At 44.2% G+C, this 19,653-nt stretch overlaps 2 protein-coding genes across 5 annotated transcripts in view; one reads left to right on the forward strand and one right to left on the reverse strand.

Moving 5' to 3' along the window:
* Nucleotides 1-19,653, reverse strand: part of LOC126159884 (uncharacterized) — a 533,313-nt gene that overhangs the window by 446,463 nt on the left and 67,197 nt on the right. The gene's annotated exons all lie outside the window — the stretch shown is intronic.
* Nucleotides 1-19,653, forward strand: part of LOC126159885 (uncharacterized) — a 502,155-nt gene that overhangs the window by 304,244 nt on the left and 178,258 nt on the right. The gene's annotated exons all lie outside the window — the stretch shown is intronic.

Genomic DNA, 19,653 nt, shown 5'->3' on the forward strand with positions numbered 1-19,653 from the left:
CTAACACGAATTCTTTACAGACGAATGGAAAAACTAGTAGAAGACGACCTCGGGGAAGATCAGTTTGGATTCCGTGGAAATACTGGAACACGTGAGGCAATACTGACCTTACGACTTATCTTAGAAGAAAGATTAAGGAAAGGCAAACCTACGTTTCTAGCATTTGTAGACTTAGAGAAAGCTTTTGACAATGTTGACTGGAATACTCTCTTTCAAATTCTAAAGGTGGCAGGCGTAAAATACAGGGAGCGAAAGGCTATTTACAATTTGTACAGAAACCAGATGGCAGTTATAAGAGTCGAGGGACATGAAAGGGAAGCAGTGGTTGGGAAGGGAGTAAGACAGGGTTGTAGCCTCTCCCCGATGTTATTCAATCTGTATATTGAGCGAGCAGTAAAGGAAACAAAAGAAAAATTCGGAGTAGGTATTAAAATCCATGGAGAAGAAATAAAAACTTTGAGGTTCTCCGATGACAGAGACAGTAAAGGAGTTGGAAGAGCAGTTGAATGGAATGGACAGTGTCTTGAGAGGAGTATATAAGATGAACATCAACAAAAGCAGAACGAGGATAATGGAATGTAGTCGAATTAAGTCGGGTGATGCTGAGGGTATTAGATTAGGAAATGAGACACTTAAAGTAGTAAAGCAGTTTTGCTATTTGGGGAGCAAAATAACTGATGATGGTCGAAGTAGAGAGGATATAAAATGTAGACTGGCAATGGCAAGGAAAGCGTTTCTGAAGAAGAGAAATTTGTTAACATCGAGTATAGATTTAAGTGTCAGGAAGTTTTTTCTGAAAGTATTTGTATGGAGTGTAGCCATGTATGGAAGTGAAACATGGACGATAAATAGTTTGGACCAGAAGAGAATAGAAGCTTTCGAAATGTGGTGCTACAGAAGAATGCTGAAGATTAGATGGGTAGATCACATAACTAGTGGCACAACTTGACCAGAAGAAGGGATCGGTTGGTAGGACATGTTCTGAGGCATCAAGGGATCACCAATTTAGTATTGGAGTGCAGCGTGGAGGGTAAAGATCGTAGAGGGAGACCAAGAGATGAATACATTAAGCAGATTCAGAAGGATGTAGGTTGCAGTAGTTACTGGGAGATGAAGAAGCTTGCACAGGATAGAGTAGCATGGAGAGCTGCATCAAACCAGTCTCAGGACTGAAGACCACAACAACAACAACGAGTTCTAGGTGACTGATGACCTCAGAAGTTAAGTCGCATAGTGCTCAGAGCCATTTGAACCATTTTTTTTTCAAAACTTACAAACATTCTGTTGATGGGAATGAGTGCCTTGTACGTTTAGTGCCACTCAGCTGGTGCTATAGTTCCGTGAGGCGTTTTCTCCAGAATGCGTTTAGTCAGTCTTGGCACTATGTGCAATAATGTAAGTTATTTGTTAGCAGGTTGCGTAAAAGTTTCATGAGTTCATTTTTGACACTGCATTTGAGCGCGCCAACTCGCGCATGCGCACACGTACATGCTCTCATGTGCGCGCACGGACGTGTGTGTGTGTCTCTCAAGATGGGATTATTGCGCACTCCCCCCCCCCCCTCCCAAAACCCCCACCCCCTCCCCACCACACAGACAGTCACAGCCCCCTCTTCACGGAGTAACATTAGATGCAACTTCAACGGCATTTTAATGAAAAAATTCGTATTCCTCTCTTACAAGTTTCAGGTCACAAATATAACGCGAGTTTCTATCACTTACGTAGTCTCTTCTCATAATATAATAAATGGTAGATGTCTTATGTTTCGTGATCATTTCTGAGAAGGTATTTGTTAATGTGTGGCTGCAATTGAGGTTTTTCTGTCGAGTTGTAAATTACATCATGAGAACTATTGGGACAAAAATTCTGCTTTATCTCCATCCAGACTGTCTCCTCTAATCGTCTTGATTTAGTGACCGTTTCTTCTCAGCAGTTGTCCGCTGAAGCGTATAACCATTCTGAACGGATATTCAAATACACCCGATCTGTGTTGGTCAGATGGAATACAGATACAGCAGAGTTCGTATCTCGGCAAGAAGTGCAGAGCGCGCCTATACGCTCATTGTTAACTGCACAACGCAAAGCGTCCCTCTACAGTAATTGCTGATCGCAGTCGCAGCGAAATTTTCTTTACTTGACCTGATGAACGTAGAAGAGTTTCTTCTTGATAATTCTAAATTACAGGTTATCAGAAACCTTAGGAGCTCCCGTATTTACAGCAAACGCAGCAGGGGTCTATCGAAACCAGGCGGCGAAAGAAGCAGCGATCTTTCACGTAGGAATACGACGTCCTCTTGGAAGTACAGTCAAAGAACTTACGCCATTGTGTAAACATCTACAACTGTATATCTAGTTTGCTGTGCGAGGGATAATTGTTTGAAAGAGGGTTGTGGCAGCTGTTCCAGAGAGTGAGGACCCGGTGCTCGATGGCCTCCAACCACTTTTGAGGAGGCGGGTGTGCGACGCATTCGGTGAGTGAACTTCGTTTGATAATCGAACGTCTGTCTGGTGCAGGTCATCACGAAATACGCGCCCTATTTTGTCTATGTGCTACAAGTAACCATGGGGCGAAACGACTCTACACCATGTACACCATGTGATCAAAAGTATCCGGGCACCTGGATGAAAATGACCTACAAGTACGTGGCACCCTCCATCAGTAATGCTGGAATTCAGTATGGTGTTGGCCCACCTTTAGCCCTGATGACAGCTTCCACTGTGGCATGCACACGTTCAATCAGGTGCTGGAAGGTTTCTTGGGGAATGGCAGCCCATTCTTCACGGAGTGCTGTACTGAGGAGAGGTATCGATGTCATTTGGAGAGACCTGACACGAAGTCGGCGTTCCAAAGCGTCCCAAAGGTGTTCTGTAGGATTCAGGTCAGGACTCTATGCAGGCCAGTCCATTACAGGGGTGTTATTGTCGTGGAACCACTCCGCCACATGGCGTGCATTATAAACAGATGTTCGATTGCGTTGAAAGCTACAGTCACCATCCCCAAATTTCTCTTCAACAGTGGGAAGCAAGAAGGTGCTTAAAACATCAATGTAGGCCTGTACTGTGATAGTGCCACGCGTAACAACACAGGGTGTAAGCCCCCTCCGTGAAAAACACGACACACCACAATACCACTGCCTCCGAATTTTACTGTTGGCACTAAACACGCTTGCAGATGTCATTCACCGGGCATTCTCCATACCCACACCCTGCCATCAGATCGTCACATTGTGCACCGACACTCCACACAAAGTTTTTCCACTGTTTGATCCATCAATGTTTACACTCCTTACACCAAGCGAGGCTTTGTTTAGTATTTACCGGCCTGATGTGTGGCTTACAAGCAGCTGGTCGACCATGAAATCCGAGTTTTCTCACCTCCCGCCTAACTGTCATAGCGCTTGCAGTGGATCCTGATGGAGTTTGGAATTCCTGTGTGATGGTCTGAATAGATGTCTCCCTATTACACATTATGACACTGTTCGACTGTCGGCAGTGTCTGTCAGTCAACAGATGAGGTCGGCCTGTACACTTTTATCCTGTACGTGTCCCTTCGCATTTCCACTTCACTATCACATCGGAATCAGTGGACCTAGGGATGTTTACGAGTGTGGTGATCTCGCATACAGACTTAGGACACAAATGACACCCAATCACCTGACCACGTTCGAAGTCAGTGAGTTCTGCAGAGCACCCCTTTCTGCTCTCTCACGATGTCTAATGACTACTGAGGTCGCTGATATGGAGTACGTGGAAGTAGGTGGCAGTACATTGCACCTAATATGAAAAACGTATGTTTTAGGTATGTCCACATATTTTTGATGACATAGCGTATGTGCGTGCATTCCAAGTTCCAAAATTGCTGAATTCGTGCACAAACATCATATACTTGTTTTGTCCTCGACTAAGGCAACCCAGAAGTCTGAGTGCCAGAATTCACGCAGATTTTGGGCAGTCTGTCAGGATCATTTAATACGAGTAATGTCAGCATCACTAACTATGATCATCGTTCTACTGAGAAAGAGAAAATTTATGACTGGGACTAATGAACCTTAAACGACAGCATTTCATACGAAAGTGAGACATATTTATCAATTTAATCCACCAATATAATTCAGCAATAATATTGCAACAGAGTTTCTGTGTTGATCATACATACATCAGATAAGGTCATAGACCATCTTTTTCTTTTCTGTGCAGCCAAGGCGCTTAACTCAATGTCTGCGTAATCAACGAATACGTGATCGTAATTACAGAGTTACGATATCACAAACTTCAACTAGCTAAACATACTGACGGAGAAAAATCGCACAACGTCTGAAAAAAGGTTGTTATTGTTGTGGTCTTCAGTCCAGAGACTGGTTTGATGCAGCTCTCCATGCTACTGTATCCTGTGCAAGCTTCTTCATCTCCCAGTACCTACAGCAACCTACATCCTTCTGAATCAGTTTAGTGTATTCATCTCTTGGTCTCCCTCTACGATTTTTACCCTCCACGCTGCCCTCCAATGCTAAATTTGTGATCCCTTGATGCCTCGGAATATGTCCTACCAACTGATCCCTTCTTCTAGTCAAGTTGTGCCACAAACTCCTCTTCTCCCCAATTCTATTCAATACCTCGTCATTAGTTATGTGATATCCCACCTAATCTTCAGCATTCTTCTGTACCACCACATCTCTAAAGCTTCTATTCTCTTCTTTTCTAAACTATTTATCGTCCACGTTTCACTTCCATACCTGGCTACACTCCATACAAATACTTTCAGAAACGACTTCCTGACACTTAAATCTATACTCGATGTTAACAAATTTCTCTTCTTCAGAAACGCTTTCCTTGCCATTGCCAGTCTACATTTTATTTCCTCTCTACTTCGACAATCCTCAGTTATTTTGTTCCCCAAATACCAAAACTCCTTTACTTCTTTAAGCGTCTCATTTCCGAGCCTAATACCCTCAGCGTCCCCCGATTTAACTCTACTACATTGCATTATTCTCGTTTTGCTTTTGTTGATGTTCATCTTGTATCCTCTTTTCAATACACTGTTCATTCTGTTCAACTGCTCTTCCAGGTCCTTTGCTGTCTCTGACAGAATTACAATGTCATTGGCGAACCTCAAAGTTTTTATTTCTTGTCCATGGATTTTATTTCCTACTTCTAATTTTTCTTTTGTTTCCTTTACTGCTTGCTCAATATACAGATTAAATAACATTGGGGACAGGCTTCAACCCTGTCTCTCTCCCTTCCCAACCACTGCTTCCCTTTCATGTCCCTCAACTCTTATAACTGCCATCTGGTTTCTATACAAATTGTAAATAGCCTTTCGCTCCCTATATTTTACCCCTGCCACCTTCAGAATATGAAAGAGAGTATTCAAGTCGACATTGTCAAAAGCTTTCTCTAAGTCTACAAATGCTAGAAACGTAGTCTTGCCTTTCCTTAATCTATTCTCTAATATAAGTCGTAGTGTCACTATTGCCTCACGTGTTCCAACATTTCTACGGAATCCAAACTGATCTTCCCTGAGGTCGGCTTCTTCCAGCTTTTCCATTCGTCTGTAAAGAATTCGTGTCAGTATTTTGCAGCCGTGGCTTATTAAAATGATAGTTCGGTAATTTCCACATCTGTCAACACCTGCTTTCTTTGGGACTGGAATTATTATATTCTTCTTGAAGGCTGACGGTATTTCGCCTGTCTCATACATCTGGAAAATGATGTATGTTCCAATTTCTAGCCAGTCGCATAGGAGTGGCGATAGCTGCGCCACTACGAGACAGCAAATCAGGTCTGCTCTAAATACACGCTGCAACGGTCGTGGGCGTTAGTTACATTTGAGACTGGACGTGACGAGTTGATGTTAGTCGAGAGTGCCTTTAAGGCGAGAACGACGCCATTATCAACTGGTGATGCCTGTCCAGGAGACCCTCCATACTCTTGTCCATTGCTGCCACTGTGTGGTCTCTGTGTGGACCCCGGGTCGTGTCGGCATCCCTTGAAACGGACGTGTCGGCGCGCCCGCCAAACGGGCTGTCGGTGCACCGGCCTCGGAGGTGGGCCTTTCGGAGAGTTCCTCGGGTCAGTTTTGCGGCAGAAGGTACTTCGCAGCTGGGGTGAAGAATGGCGCGCCTTTCCTTCTCTCGACAAACTTCAGGCCACCGAGGCGGCTACCGGTGCGTGGCGCTTCTCCTCGCGGGTCTCTAGTGAGGACTCTGTCGTCCTCTGCCGGCTGCGCATGGGCCACACCAGGAGGACGCACAGCTGTTTACTGAACCGCGAGGATCCGCCTTTATGTCTCTGCGGGTCTGCTTCGGCGGTGGTCCACATCTTGCCGGACTGCCCGCTTTTAACTCCGCTCGGGCTGACTTTTGCGCTGCCGGGTGCGCTTCCTGCACTTTTATCGGACGATGTTGCAATGGCAGATTTAGTTCCGAGTTTTATTCGTGCAGGGTTTTTTTTATCGCTCGATCTAAGCGTTTATCCCTTTTTTTCTGTGGAGTCTGGCCTTTGGCCTACGGTTTTAGACTGGGTTTTTTATTGCGTTACTTAGTGGTTGGCTTTTTCTTTCCGTCCAATGTTACACTCGGTGTGATTTTACACTACTGGCTATTAGAATTGCTACACCAAGAGGAAATGCAGATGATAAACGGCTATTCATTGGACAAATATATTATAGTACAACTCACATGTGATTACATTTTCACACAATTTGGTTGCATAGATCCTGTGAAACCAGTACCCAGAAGAACCACCTCTAGCCGTAATAAGCGGCCCTGGAATGCCTGGGCATTGAATCAAACAGTGTTTGGATGGTGTGTACAGGTACAGCTGCCCATGCAGCTTCAACACGATACCACAGTTCATCGAGAGTAGTGACTGGAATATTGTGACGAGCCAGTTACTCGGCCACCATTGACCAGATGTTTTCAATTGGTGAGAGATCTGGAGAATGTGCTGGCCAGTGCAGCAGTCGGCCATTTTCTGTATCCAGAAAGGCCCGTACATGACCTGCAACGTACGGTCGTGCATTGCCCTGCTGAAATGTAGGGTTTCGCAGGGATCGAATGAAGGGTAGAGCCACGGCTCGTAACACGTCTGAAATGTAACGTCCACTGTTCAAAGTGCCGTCAATGCGAAAAAGAGGTGACTGAGACGTGTAACCAATGGCAGCCCATACCATTACGCCAGGTGATACGCCAGTATGGCGATACGAATACACGCTTCCAATGTGCGTTCACCGCGATGTCGCCAAACACGATGTGACCATGCTGTAAACAGAACCTGCATTCATCCGAAAAAAATGACGTTTTGCCATTCGTGCACCTAAGTCCGTCGTCGAGAACACCAGCACTGTGATGCAGCGTCAAGGGTAACCGCAGCCACGGTCTCCGAGCTGATAGTCCGTGCTGCTGCAAACGTTGTCGAACTGTTCGTGCAGATGGTTGTTGTCTTGCAAACGTCCCCATCTGTTGACTCAGGAATCGAGGCGTGGCTGCACGATCCGGTACAGCCATGCGGATAAGATGCCTGTCATCTCGACTGATAGTGATACGAGGCCGTTGGGATCCTGCACGGCGTTCCCTATTACCATCCTGAACCCACCGATTCCATATTGTGCCAACAGTCATTGGATCTCTACCAACGCGAGCAGCAATGTCGCGATACGATAAACCTCAATAGCAATAGGCTACAGTCCGACCTTTATGAAAGTCCTCCTTACACGAGGCACAACAACGTTTCACCAGGCAACGCCGGTCGACTGCTGTTTGTGTATGAGAAATCGGTTGGAAACTTTCCTCATGTCAGCACGTTGTAGGTGTCGCCACCGGCGCCAACCTTGTGTGAATGCTCTGAAAAGCTAATCATTTGCATATCACAGCATCTTCTTCCTGTCGGTTAAATTTCGCGTCTGTTGCACGTCATCTTCGTGGTGTAGCAATTTCAATGGCCAGTAGTGTAATTCCTTTTTTCTGGTCTCTGTCTGTGTCTTTCTTGTCCTGTGTCGTCTCTTTTCATCTCCATTGATTGTTCATATTCTTTGTGGGTGTTTCAAGTTCAGTTTGGTAAGCCGTAGGTGAGTAACCAGTATCTGGCATGTGCCTATCATTCCGCCTGAAGGAACGCTCGTCATTATCTTAATACTACTCCGATGAAGAGAAGGAATAAAATCCTTTGGTAAGTTTCCATTCCAGTGGCTCAGTATTAAAAATACGATGGGTTACTGGAATTCCACCAAAATTCCAAAAGAATTGGCAATTTATTTTTGTGTTAATTATTAACCTTTTCTCATTCGAAGAAGCATTACCGTTTGTGAGTAACGGCCACATTTCTCTTGGTGACTGGTTTAACTGTACGTCCTTTGTCACAGTGTAATTTGCCAAATTCATCTCACAGTAGCTATTGCGACAGAATTCCGAAACGGAGTGCCTCATTAAACAAGTAATTGGCAATCACAGAGCAACAATAGCTTACGAAAAACCTCATAGTATTGGTTTGCAGTAACATAAAAGAAGAAATTTCATGTTTATTTTCATACTAGGAAGCTCTTGTTTCGCTAGCTGTCGATAACTCTTAAAAAAATTAGTCACTGGAGTCAAATAAATAGAAAGGGAAGTATAAGTACTGATATATCGCCATAGATGAGAAACTTGTGTGGTTAAGAGTTGGCAAAACACTCTCCTCCTTGTGTGCTTTCATTCGCCAAACTTTCGTTTCGATGTCTCGAGCAGTTTAGGAGATATGAGAGATGTTGCGAGTATTTCATTGTCGCGGGCGTGGGATCGGAAGTGAGCGAGCTACATGGGATCCATTTTCTCGAGATCGGAGGCAGATAGAGACCTCCTCCCAAGTGTAAACAAAAATTCAGCACGTTAGCTAAATTTCATACGCAGCAACATATGGTGTAATACGTACCAAACGCAAAATCACAGCGAGCCCTAATTTTCGTTGCAAACTTTTTGAGTTTTGCGTAGTGTCTTACTAAAACGTGTACATCACAAATGGTTCAAATGGCTCTGAGCACTATGGGACTTAACATATGTGGTCATCAGTCCCCTAGAACTTAGAACTACTTAAACCTAACTAACCTAAGGACATCATACACACCCATGCCCGAGGCAGGATTCGAACCTGCGACCGTAGCGGTCACACGGTTCCAAACTGAACCGCCTAGAACCGCACGGCCACACCGAACGTCATGAGCACTTCCTCTCATTTTCTGTCAAATATTTTCTTTCGAATTTTTCCTTACAAGCGAAAGGTCAAAATTTAATTTCCACCTGCGTTCCCCCTGCAGGAGCAGCCTGTGCTTCTACAAGTAGTTCCACACTCATCGTGTCTCGTTCACTTAGGTCTGCACTCAGATGGTCGAGAACCCATGGCGTGTGTTCACCCACCTACTTACACTGCAGGACATCCACAACGGGTACCACAACTCTAGAGACCTCGCTACTACTATTCTGCAAAGAGAAGATAAAGTACACCAACGTTGCCTCTAACATGTGGATAACTGAAAACCACTGTCTGTTACTTGGTAAGTAATTACATGACTAATTTTTTACACATTAAATGCCATTATCTCACACACTCATTACAGATTCATACACGTCATGTAGTAATACGCTTATTCTCCTGTTGTTCATCAGCAGCATGACAAGTACCGCCTGCCTGCGACCATTAACTCTGCAGTCGACTGCCTTTCATCTGCAAACAGAACATGCCCTGCTCGAAAGCTGCCTTTGAGATGTAGGGATGTGTCTTTCTTTCTTTAATTTGATAAAAATGATATCTACAGATTCCTATACGAAGTGTAGTTCGTCTACACAGATGGGTTACTGCTGCTACGATGGCAGCTTATCAAGATTTAAGTGAGTCTTAACGCGGTGTTATAGTCGGCGCACCAGCGATGGGACACAGCAACTCCGAGGTAGCGGTGAAGTGGGGATTTTCCGGGACGACCATTTCAGTGGTGTACCTACGATATCAGGATACAGGAAAACATAAAATCTCCGACATAGCTGCGGCCTAAAAAACATCCTGTAAGAACAGGTGCATCAGCGACTGAAGAGAATCGTTCAACGTGACAGAAGTGCAATCCTTCCGCAAATTTCTGCAGATTGCAGTGCTGGGCCATCGGCAGGTGTCGGCGTGCCAACCACTCAACGAAAAATCATCGAAAAGGGGTTTCGGATGCGAAGGCCCACTCGTGTACCCTTGATGACTGCACGACACAAAGCTTTACGACCGTCAACACCTGCACTGGACTATTGATGATTGGAAACACGTTGCCTGGTCGGACGAATCTCCTTCCACATTGTATCGAGTGGATGGACGTGTACGGGTGTGGATACAACCACATGAATCTATGGACCTTGAATTTCAGCAGGGGACTGTTCAAGCTGGTAGAGGCGCTGTACTGGTGTAGCTGGAGTGATATGGGACCCGTGACACGTCTAGATACGACCCTGACAGGTGACAAGTACGTAACCATCCTGTCTGATCACCTGCGTCCATTCACGTCCGTTGTGAACAACGACGGACTTGGGCAGTTTCAGCAGGACAATGCGACATCCCGCACGTCCAGAACTGCTACAGAGTGGCTCCAGGAACGCTCTTCTGATTTTAAACACTTCCGCCGGCTGTCAAACTTGCAGCATACTGTTCAGAGGAGATCTCCAGCCCCTCGTTCTCTTACGGATTTACGGACAGCCCTGCAGCATTCATGGTGTCAGTTCCCTCCAGCACTACTTCAGATGTTAGGCGAGTCCATACCACGCCGTGTTGCAACACTTCTGCATAAAATATGTCGACTTGAACAGCAGATTATACGTGTGTGTCTGTAGGTTTACATCTACTCCTTTTCCTGAAACTGCTCGTCTAGCTTTAGACTTATCTAATACGACTGTAGGGCAAGAATTATTCGGATTGCGTTTATTAAATGCTGCGTCACTAATCAATGTAACTGAAGATCCATAGTCAGTTACCGCGGTGGAATTACGTGAGTCAATTGATATGTTGATAATCGCACGATACACATTCTCTTGTGGCTGTTCTTTTCCCTGCAATAACGTGTCTGTTATATCTTCCAGTGTGATAATACGTTCTGTTACTGTGTTCATATTGTAAAAATGTGCAAACTGATTAAATCCTGAACTTAACTATTGATCTACTAAATAAAAAGAAAGTGGTCCTCGTGTGTTAATGCTCCTGTTGGTGAAATGATCCCTGTCCATTGACGATTTTCGTAGCAAACAGATCCTGGAATGAAAATATCTCACCTCGTAATGTAACTGTTTTGTAAGTAGTGTCGCCTACTCGCTCATAAATTATTGTGCAGAACGCTTCGTCCATTTCGTGCTCAGGTGAACGCCAAGTAAAGTTACAAATGTTGTTCACATATGTGTTCAGGTGTACTCAGAATACGTTACATTTCGTTTGAAAGAAGTGTGCACAAATGAAGAAAATGGTTACATTGATGGCATTATTTTTTCTCGTTATGCTGCACAAAATCTCGTGAGACTTGTTGTGATTATATTGTCTCTTAGTTGTAGCAAATATGTATCGAAGCAATGTCTTTTCGTGGTTTTCACACACGCAGCTGTTGGCCTGAGAGTACGCAGCACGCTATGCAGCACATGTTGAAGTGTCTTCCAGCACTCGTGACGTTGTAACGCCTCACCAGGTGAAAGCGTCGTATCGTGACTGTGTGGGAGGCGGCTGAGAGCAGACTCGGTGCACTCCGTACGTATCAGTGACAAATCCAGTGACAACTCGGAGCCAGACCGCTCACAGAAGGTACCTCCGTGTCACTTTTAACAAAATGTCTGTCAAGTCTCCCAAAATCACGATAACCGATGCGGCATGTCGTGGTAAAGGAAACGTTAATAATACCTCCAACTTTCTCACAGTCCAGAGAATAACTATACTCGAGTCCACGAATGTGCCGCTTTCACAAAGTACGTATATTCTGTTACGATACAGTGAAACAAAATAAAGCTAAGACGTTTATACTGTGCGAGAGAAAAGGAACATTAAAATTTAGTTATCATTACATGTACAATGCATTGTGAAAATATCGATAGGCAAACATTGTTATCAGTCTTCCTACATTTTACACGTGCGTAAGTCGACCACCCGTGTCGTTATGCAAGAGTACAATAGTTATTTCTGCACAGTGTGTGTTTTTACATACTTGAGTACACTCGTGGAAGGATACAGCCTAAAGGGAAGGACAGGAAACAAATGTGAACAATATTTTACTGCTGTAGAGGAAAAAAAGAAATTATCACATTTGTCTGTCATCTGTCAGTCATAAAACATAAAGCAAATGAAAATGTATTCCGAAAACTTTAACTTATGCACACGCCAATTACTTATAATTACCCCAAATGCAAAATTTAAGTAGTATCAAGACGAGTACTTAATGTCTGTGAACAAGCAAAGTCAACGTGCAGAATGACAATAAATAGGAAATTATCTCTTTCCGATGAAGTCGATTAACTATAGGCGAAAACCGATGAAGTCGATTAACTATAGGCGAAAAACAATGAGAAATGATATTATCCTGTGAATGAGAAGAAAACCGATTAGCTCAAGCAAAGTCACAAATCGATCAAAGCAAGTACATGGCATGGCTATAAGGGTCTTCAATCCTTCACGTTGCCGTTCACAAAAAGATGCATTCTGCTGAATGAAAGTGTTTATCTTCCCGTAACTTCATAGCCTCGTATTATCGTTTTGCAACACCTTGTCACAGGCCGTTAGAAATAGCACTCGTCAGAGATACGCAGCAAAACACAATCAACAAATCACGCACCAAGGCTAAAAACATCATGCAATCCCTAACAACTTCTAGCATCAATATGCCACACTTCATATAAATCATAAACGCCTGCATAATAGTCATAAAAAGTTCGCTATCCTCACTTCCTACTATTTCATCACATCTTCAATATAAAATTCCATAATTCATTGCTACACATACTTCATCTATAATTAATCCTTGTCTTCACTTCACATACGACATCTATAGTAAATCTCTTACAGTCAGTGAAGAAACCCTGATTGTACCTCCGTGTTAGAGTATCTCAGTGGAAGACGCTGAAATTAAATATCTCCTCCGATTGTTGAGAGTACGTGTTATGCCTGTGCAAATAAATGTACTCTACCTGTTTTCTCAGTACTGTCTGGAATCCGTTACTGCATACTTCTGTACGTTATCCTGTAAGAGGAAATGCATTACGACGAGCAAAATTCGATGTTACTGTTTCTCATGTTGCTTTTATCTTCTGTGATGCCCTTTCTTCTTCGAAAAACTCATTGCTGTCTTCTTTTACGTAACCTTTGCTTGTAAAATGATGTATTCTAAAGATCTGGGTCAGTTATGTTAGAACATGACGTGGTATATGCTCTGTAACAATCATTGTATCGGTTACATAAAAGTCGTAAGGCAGTGAAAATAGACGTACGAAATGGCTTGTACTTGTAGTACTGTATCAGGAAAAATATTATTTTCGTCATTTACGTGCGAATGAAAGAAAACCCATAGAAACAGCTTGACTACTGTGTACAAACGGTTGATGTCATAAGAAAATGAAATACGTGTTGTCAGAACGTAATTGTTATATGTCGGTATGGTGGTGTCATCATTAAGGAGTAGGAAGTCAACCAATTATTTAGTGAACGGTTTTATATTGGTGATGTGATGAAGACCTCTCGAAGCTTTCGTTGTGAGTGTTTCAAGATGTCCTGCGTTCGGAAGTGGGATTCGTCGAGTCCGAAATTGTCAGTTATAAAGTAATACAAATTTCTGACACCTGTTCTTTGCTTTACCAGATAATGGATGTGCTCGAACTAAAACTGTTTGTCGAACTTGAGATATTCCAGTGTGATTTACCTTCTTTTGTAGCATTTCCTCTTCTCAGCTGCCTCTTTTGTATTAGCCATTGCAATGTCAATGAGTTCACGACGACGTAGACGCTGTGACCAGGGGAAAGAAACAAGTTCTTTTATTTTGACCGCCGGATTTTTATTCTTCAAAACTAAATGTGGCGAGAGCAAAGTTGTTTCAGTAGGAAGTGTATTAACGGTGTGCTGGAAAATCTGTCCCATTCAGTGTGTTGTTTGGACCGTCTGTTGGTGCTTCAAAGCTGTCAATCTTGTCTTTGATTACTCATCTGCACTGTTGGCCGCCTGCCCTCGATCAAACGGAGCTCGCAGAGCAGAGCCGCACAGCGCCGGCCGGCTAGAGGCCGCTGCCCGGCGTGCCGCCACCTTGGGAACTTGCACCTGCGCCGTGGCAGCGTAGCTGTCGATACCACAATGTTTACTACATTAACAGTGTTAAAATTTCGTGATAATAACGGAAAAGAAAAAGGTTGTTATTTAATGTCGTATTACCAAGACCTTGGTGAGTGTCTCTGCTGTTTCTTTGCGATTGTCTATCGTTAACTGAAGACCACGGCATGCGCCTCTTGCTGACACACTGTGGTGACGTCATAACACCACCGCCACACACGCTGGCCCCGTTGCCTCTCACCGGAACAACAAGTCAACACTTTGAAGTCTGGAAACAAACAAACTGAAAGGCATTTACTAAAAAATATCTTAATACACAACTAAATTAAATTACTATTTTTTTACAAATAATTTGTATACGTAATTGGCTTTCGTGTGAAATGGTTCAAAGCATTCTGGCATGCACAGCGCAACATCACACACTGGACAACAGTATGTTGTTTCTTTCCTTTCCCACACTCCAGTTTCTTTTTTAGCTTTGCTACCAGACACTTTACACCATCTCCACGGCCTCGCTTTGCTGTCAGTTGGAGGAAATTGTTTTCCAAAATGTCGCCCAGTTAGTCTGTCGCCTGCAGTCGAAGGGTCCGCCCATACTTGTTCCTTTCCTGCTATCGTGGCCAGTGTTTCTCCAGAAACACACATGAGTTTATCTGCAGGACATGGTTGCCTGTGCAGCATTTTATACATAATATAACTGCTTACTACCCCCCGAACGAAAATTCTGTAAATAAGTAAGTCGTATCTAGGACTTGCCTACATGTTTTGTATTATTTACAGTCTGATATGTCACGTTATCGAATTATTTTTTTGAGTGATGTAGTGGCAATTACTAATTATTCTTACAACTTTCAAATAATTCAAAATGAAATTCACGCTTTACTTCAATCCTGTAGGCGACATGTGTAAATAATTTCTGACCACCGGGTTTTGCAAGGTTCAGCCGCCACTCACTCGCGTTACTGAAGAAACGTTTGCGGTTAATCCAGGATTTGTAGCGAGCAATAAAATCCATATTCACCCATGTTATGTGGAGGAGGTTACAATTTAATTTCCAGTATCCTCTGCCAATTATTTTGGGACGAGGTAGACCTTTTACTTTCTCACTTACAGTGTCACGGTCAGAGAAGCTGACAGGGGCTGCGTCGTAATCCTGCACAGTTACTCACACCCCGCTGTGGTGTGGAGTCTGCCAGGCCTCGAAGCCGACACTGGCGAGGCGTGCGTGCAGTGAGTGCGTGTGGCGGCGCGCCGCTCAGCTGCGGCTTCCGTGTCCAGACCTGCAGTCAGATTTTGCAGGGCGCCACAGAAGGGTGTCGCGCCTTCTGAGTCAGTCTCCCTTAAAATACAATTAAAATGTCCTGCGCTGACGAAGTCGCCTTTTGCCTGTCTCAGAAAATACGGGACTCGATCGCTGAAAAACCTTTCCCTTGGAGCTCTCCTGTCTGATGTGGAGGGAGTGCAGAGGTTTAGAGAGGTGACCACATTCGCAACGCCTTTGACAATGCGTCCTCCCGGCTCTTTTTCTACCTTTTTTAGTTACTGTGTTCGTGAAGAGTTACTCACCGCAAAAGGCGCAAAATCTGCCTTACGAAACTCTGCACTTGGCCGGTGGCCACCCGAGCGAGAAGCAGAAGGCGTACTTCTGCGCATGCGCGGGCGTATCGAACCCGTCTGCTGGTTCTGTGATGCTGGCACCCTTTCTGCCTCCAGACGGCTGTCGTGCTGGACCTGTACCGTACGTTTTTGACAGCTCCGTCACTCTCAGGAACAGAGGAACGTTCCGTTCACACAGCTAGGCCAACAAATTTAATTAGCATCAACGTTCATGTCCACTGTAAGGTACTGTGATTGTCACAATGTATCTGTGAAAATATATCATTTTAGATGTATCAAACAGGTAAATGAAGTCTAAACATGAAGATGAACAATCTTCAGGGCCAACATTTTAAACAGAGTAATTTGTTTTGCAGACAAATGACATATACAAATTACACTGAAATCGGCCTGCTCTCTCGCAGGCGAATTGTTCGATATACTGAGTAGTCTCTAATTCGCATCGTGTAGCGTGTGCTTCGCATACACACATTTACCAAAAGACGTGGGACATCCTGATTAAAAAAATAGTCCGACCGTGCATGTGTAACGTCAGTCCCGGATGGCGCGTAGATATTTAAGCGGAATGTCTCAGCGACAGAACATGCAATTGCACGTCTGCTGGGATAAAGTTGGACGTTTTCAGGTGTAAACCCATCCCTTAAAAGAACTGCCGTTGCGCTGTTGATTTCTGGATCGATAGTAATGACAGCTTGAAAGTCATCGGATGTACCCATACCTGTCATTGAGACTTGCTGCAAAAATAATACATTACATGTATTAAATCATCCATAGCACTAATTTTAACAGAGGTTGTTATCGAAATAATGTTTAGTGTTAGTACATAGTGGACTGCCATTAGATAGATGTGGCGTGCTGTGACATAACTGCGAATTTGCTGCGAGAGCGGGTGAAAATATCTTTGTAATACTGGGACGTTAAATGGCAGCCGGACGCTGCTGTCTGCGATCTTCACCGACTTTGGAACTGTTGAGTACAACTGGAGCAGTAATCGCTAAACAGTATTACACATTTTATGCGGGAAGTGATCGTTCCGCTTTAGTTTCGGCCCCCCTGTCGTGTGGCCGGTCTTTTCTCCGCCGCCGTGGTCGGAACGCCCCTACCGCCTGCTCCCGCCACGCCGCTGCTTCTGCGCATGCGCGGCACTCTGCCGGATTCGCTGCCCGCATTCTGCGTCGCGCCCCCACCTGCGAGTTTCCCCTCGGCGACTGCGCGGGCAGTCTGACGCCACCTGTTGCTGTTTGCACGGGAATAACAGTGTTGTAAGCGTTTCTGCCTAAGAGACAAGACCGAATGTTTACACAGGCTTTCGTTACGTAGAGAGTAATGCAACATGTTACAGATATGGTGCTCTTTCCAGAAACAACTGTTTCTTTGGCGTCATTTTTATCGATGAAGTTCGGATCTCGGAAATTTCTTTGTTACCTCGTGATCTGGCGCGCGCAGACGCGTACTTAAATGAAAAAAGTGCCGTAAACTCATCGCTGTGAAACCGGTCTTGAAACGCATTTGGTCAGTACACACCTGTCTGAAAATTATTTCACAATGCTCTTCAACTTCTTCCACTGATACCCGCGCTGTTGGTGCTGCAGAGGAAAGGAAAGCTGAAGCCTGTTTCTCGTCACTCTTGCTAATCACAATAATATTCAACTTATTTTCTATTTCTCTTTACGGTCGTATTCAGTGACACTGTAACGCTCTTGTCATAGCTGATTCCCCGTTCTACCCTAACAGATTCGAAAAGTTTGGGTCTATTTGTCACTTGCAAGCCTAAGATGCTGTCTTCACGACTCATTTCTCAGATTAATGGCCCGAGGTAGTTTTTGAGTGAAGCACTTGGATCACTTTCTCACGATTCCCTGGCCCTGCCAACAGTCTCGGGCACCTATGTCGCCCACTGCAGAGATGGCAGGTTAAAGGTTCCACCTAAAACTGTAACATGGCGAGGAAATGCACGCCAGATGTTTTCCGGGTTTCTTACTTTCCATTCAGAGCTCTTAATAGACGAGTAGTTCAAAGATATTTCTAGCATCGCGACTGCAACAGGAAAAGGCCGGAACAGCTGTGATACTCAAACTGTCCTCCGCCACACACCAGAATGTATCTGTGAAATTATCATTTCAGACTTTCCAAATCGGTAAATTATTTCAGAAAGGCGTTATCTTGTGAATTTTGGAGCAGTTTTGACACAATGCGGGATGCGTTACATTTTATCTTCATTTGCACAATAGACACGACAGCAGATCTGGTGCAGTTACTGTTTACAAGTTTGAAGATAAGGATTTACAGTATTCAGGACCAATATTTTAATTTCAGTTATCTGTTTTGCAAACAAATGGTATGTATAAATTACATTGAAAACGACCTCTCTCGCAGGCGAATTGTTTGATGTACCGGCTAGCCTGGATTTCGCATCGTGTAGCGTGTGCTTCGCAAACTTTATTTTTAGACTTTTCTGTCGCACTGGACTGATATTTACGTATTTCGATATCAAAATAAATTTTAGCCATTTCTCAGATACCAACCACACACTTAGAAGCACTAGTTTAAATAAATGCGAACACATTTCAAAATATATGACGTCTGTTTCGACAGCGGATGTCTGCCGTGAGTGCTATTGTGTTTGACGATGCGAAGAACACAGGTGGAGTTCTGGGCTGTTCTCCGTCTGCCGACGCGTGCCGTACCGTTCCAAAGTGCCGTAATAGCAGAGTGCAACAGGTGAATGGCGTTAGGCGCGATCCGAATTTTGGGGAGTCACCGTTTTTTTAGGACGCTCTAGCGCGGTCACCACTCGTCGTCAGAAAATCACTGCTGATTGCTGCATGTTGTAGAAGAGTTTGTCCAATTTAATTTTGTGTTGGGTTGTCAACTTTGAGAAACACGTAGTCTTTGTGAAATAAATGAAAATCTGGGAAAAGACTGAAAATTTTGAGGCTTTCGTTGTGAAGCCTACATACTACAGGGCAGGAAGCACGACATTTGGATTTAGGAGCCCAAAACATATGATTGTGGAATCGCTGAGGAAAGATCTGCCGCAGTTTCTTACCAACTGGTATTTTTGGTCATTGCACGCAAGGTGGCTCTGGATAGTTACTGCTAGATATTTTACGGTAGGTGACTTACTGTTTCCAGCAATTTGTGATCAGCAGTGTAGTTGTGGATTTCTTTTCCTGTGTATGCAGAGTGTATTACATTTATTTATGTTGAGGATCAACTGGCAGAGCCTGAAGTATTCACCAATGCCGTGGAGGTCACTCACCAAGTCAATACTGTCTCCTGGCGCCGCTGCTTCCTCACAGAGAATGTTGAGGAGCTTCCGTGTGTAACGCCGCCACATGAGGGCCACAGAGGCTCTTGTTCAGAATGCAGTCTGCCACTTTGGTCACACATGCACGCACGGGGATGCCAAGTCTAATTGTATCAGAGCAGACAGGGGAATGAATGTTCCAAATGTGGTCTGCTTTCAAAACGTCTAGGGAGACGCAAAAGTGTACTTTGGGAAACTGCCGTATAATTCCAGTGATGGCTGCATGTCTCACGTGATTGAGTATAATTCCCTGAGAGATGGTAGTTTGTTCTGTAAGAGCAGCAAGGGAGGTGTTTAGGAGTCTAATGATTTTAGGTGGTTTTTCAATTCTCTTTATTTGAAGGTGAGCTGGCAAGAATGCTGCAGATGGTGTGAGCATGATGTGGTGTGAGCACTGCTACCAATGTGACATTGCAGTTAAACACGAAAAGTACTCGTGC

This window comes from Schistocerca cancellata, unplaced genomic scaffold (genome assembly GCF_023864275.1).
Source record: "Schistocerca cancellata isolate TAMUIC-IGC-003103 unplaced genomic scaffold, iqSchCanc2.1 HiC_scaffold_1148, whole genome shotgun sequence".
Classification (NCBI taxonomy): Eukaryota; Metazoa; Arthropoda; class Insecta; order Orthoptera; family Acrididae; genus Schistocerca; species Schistocerca cancellata.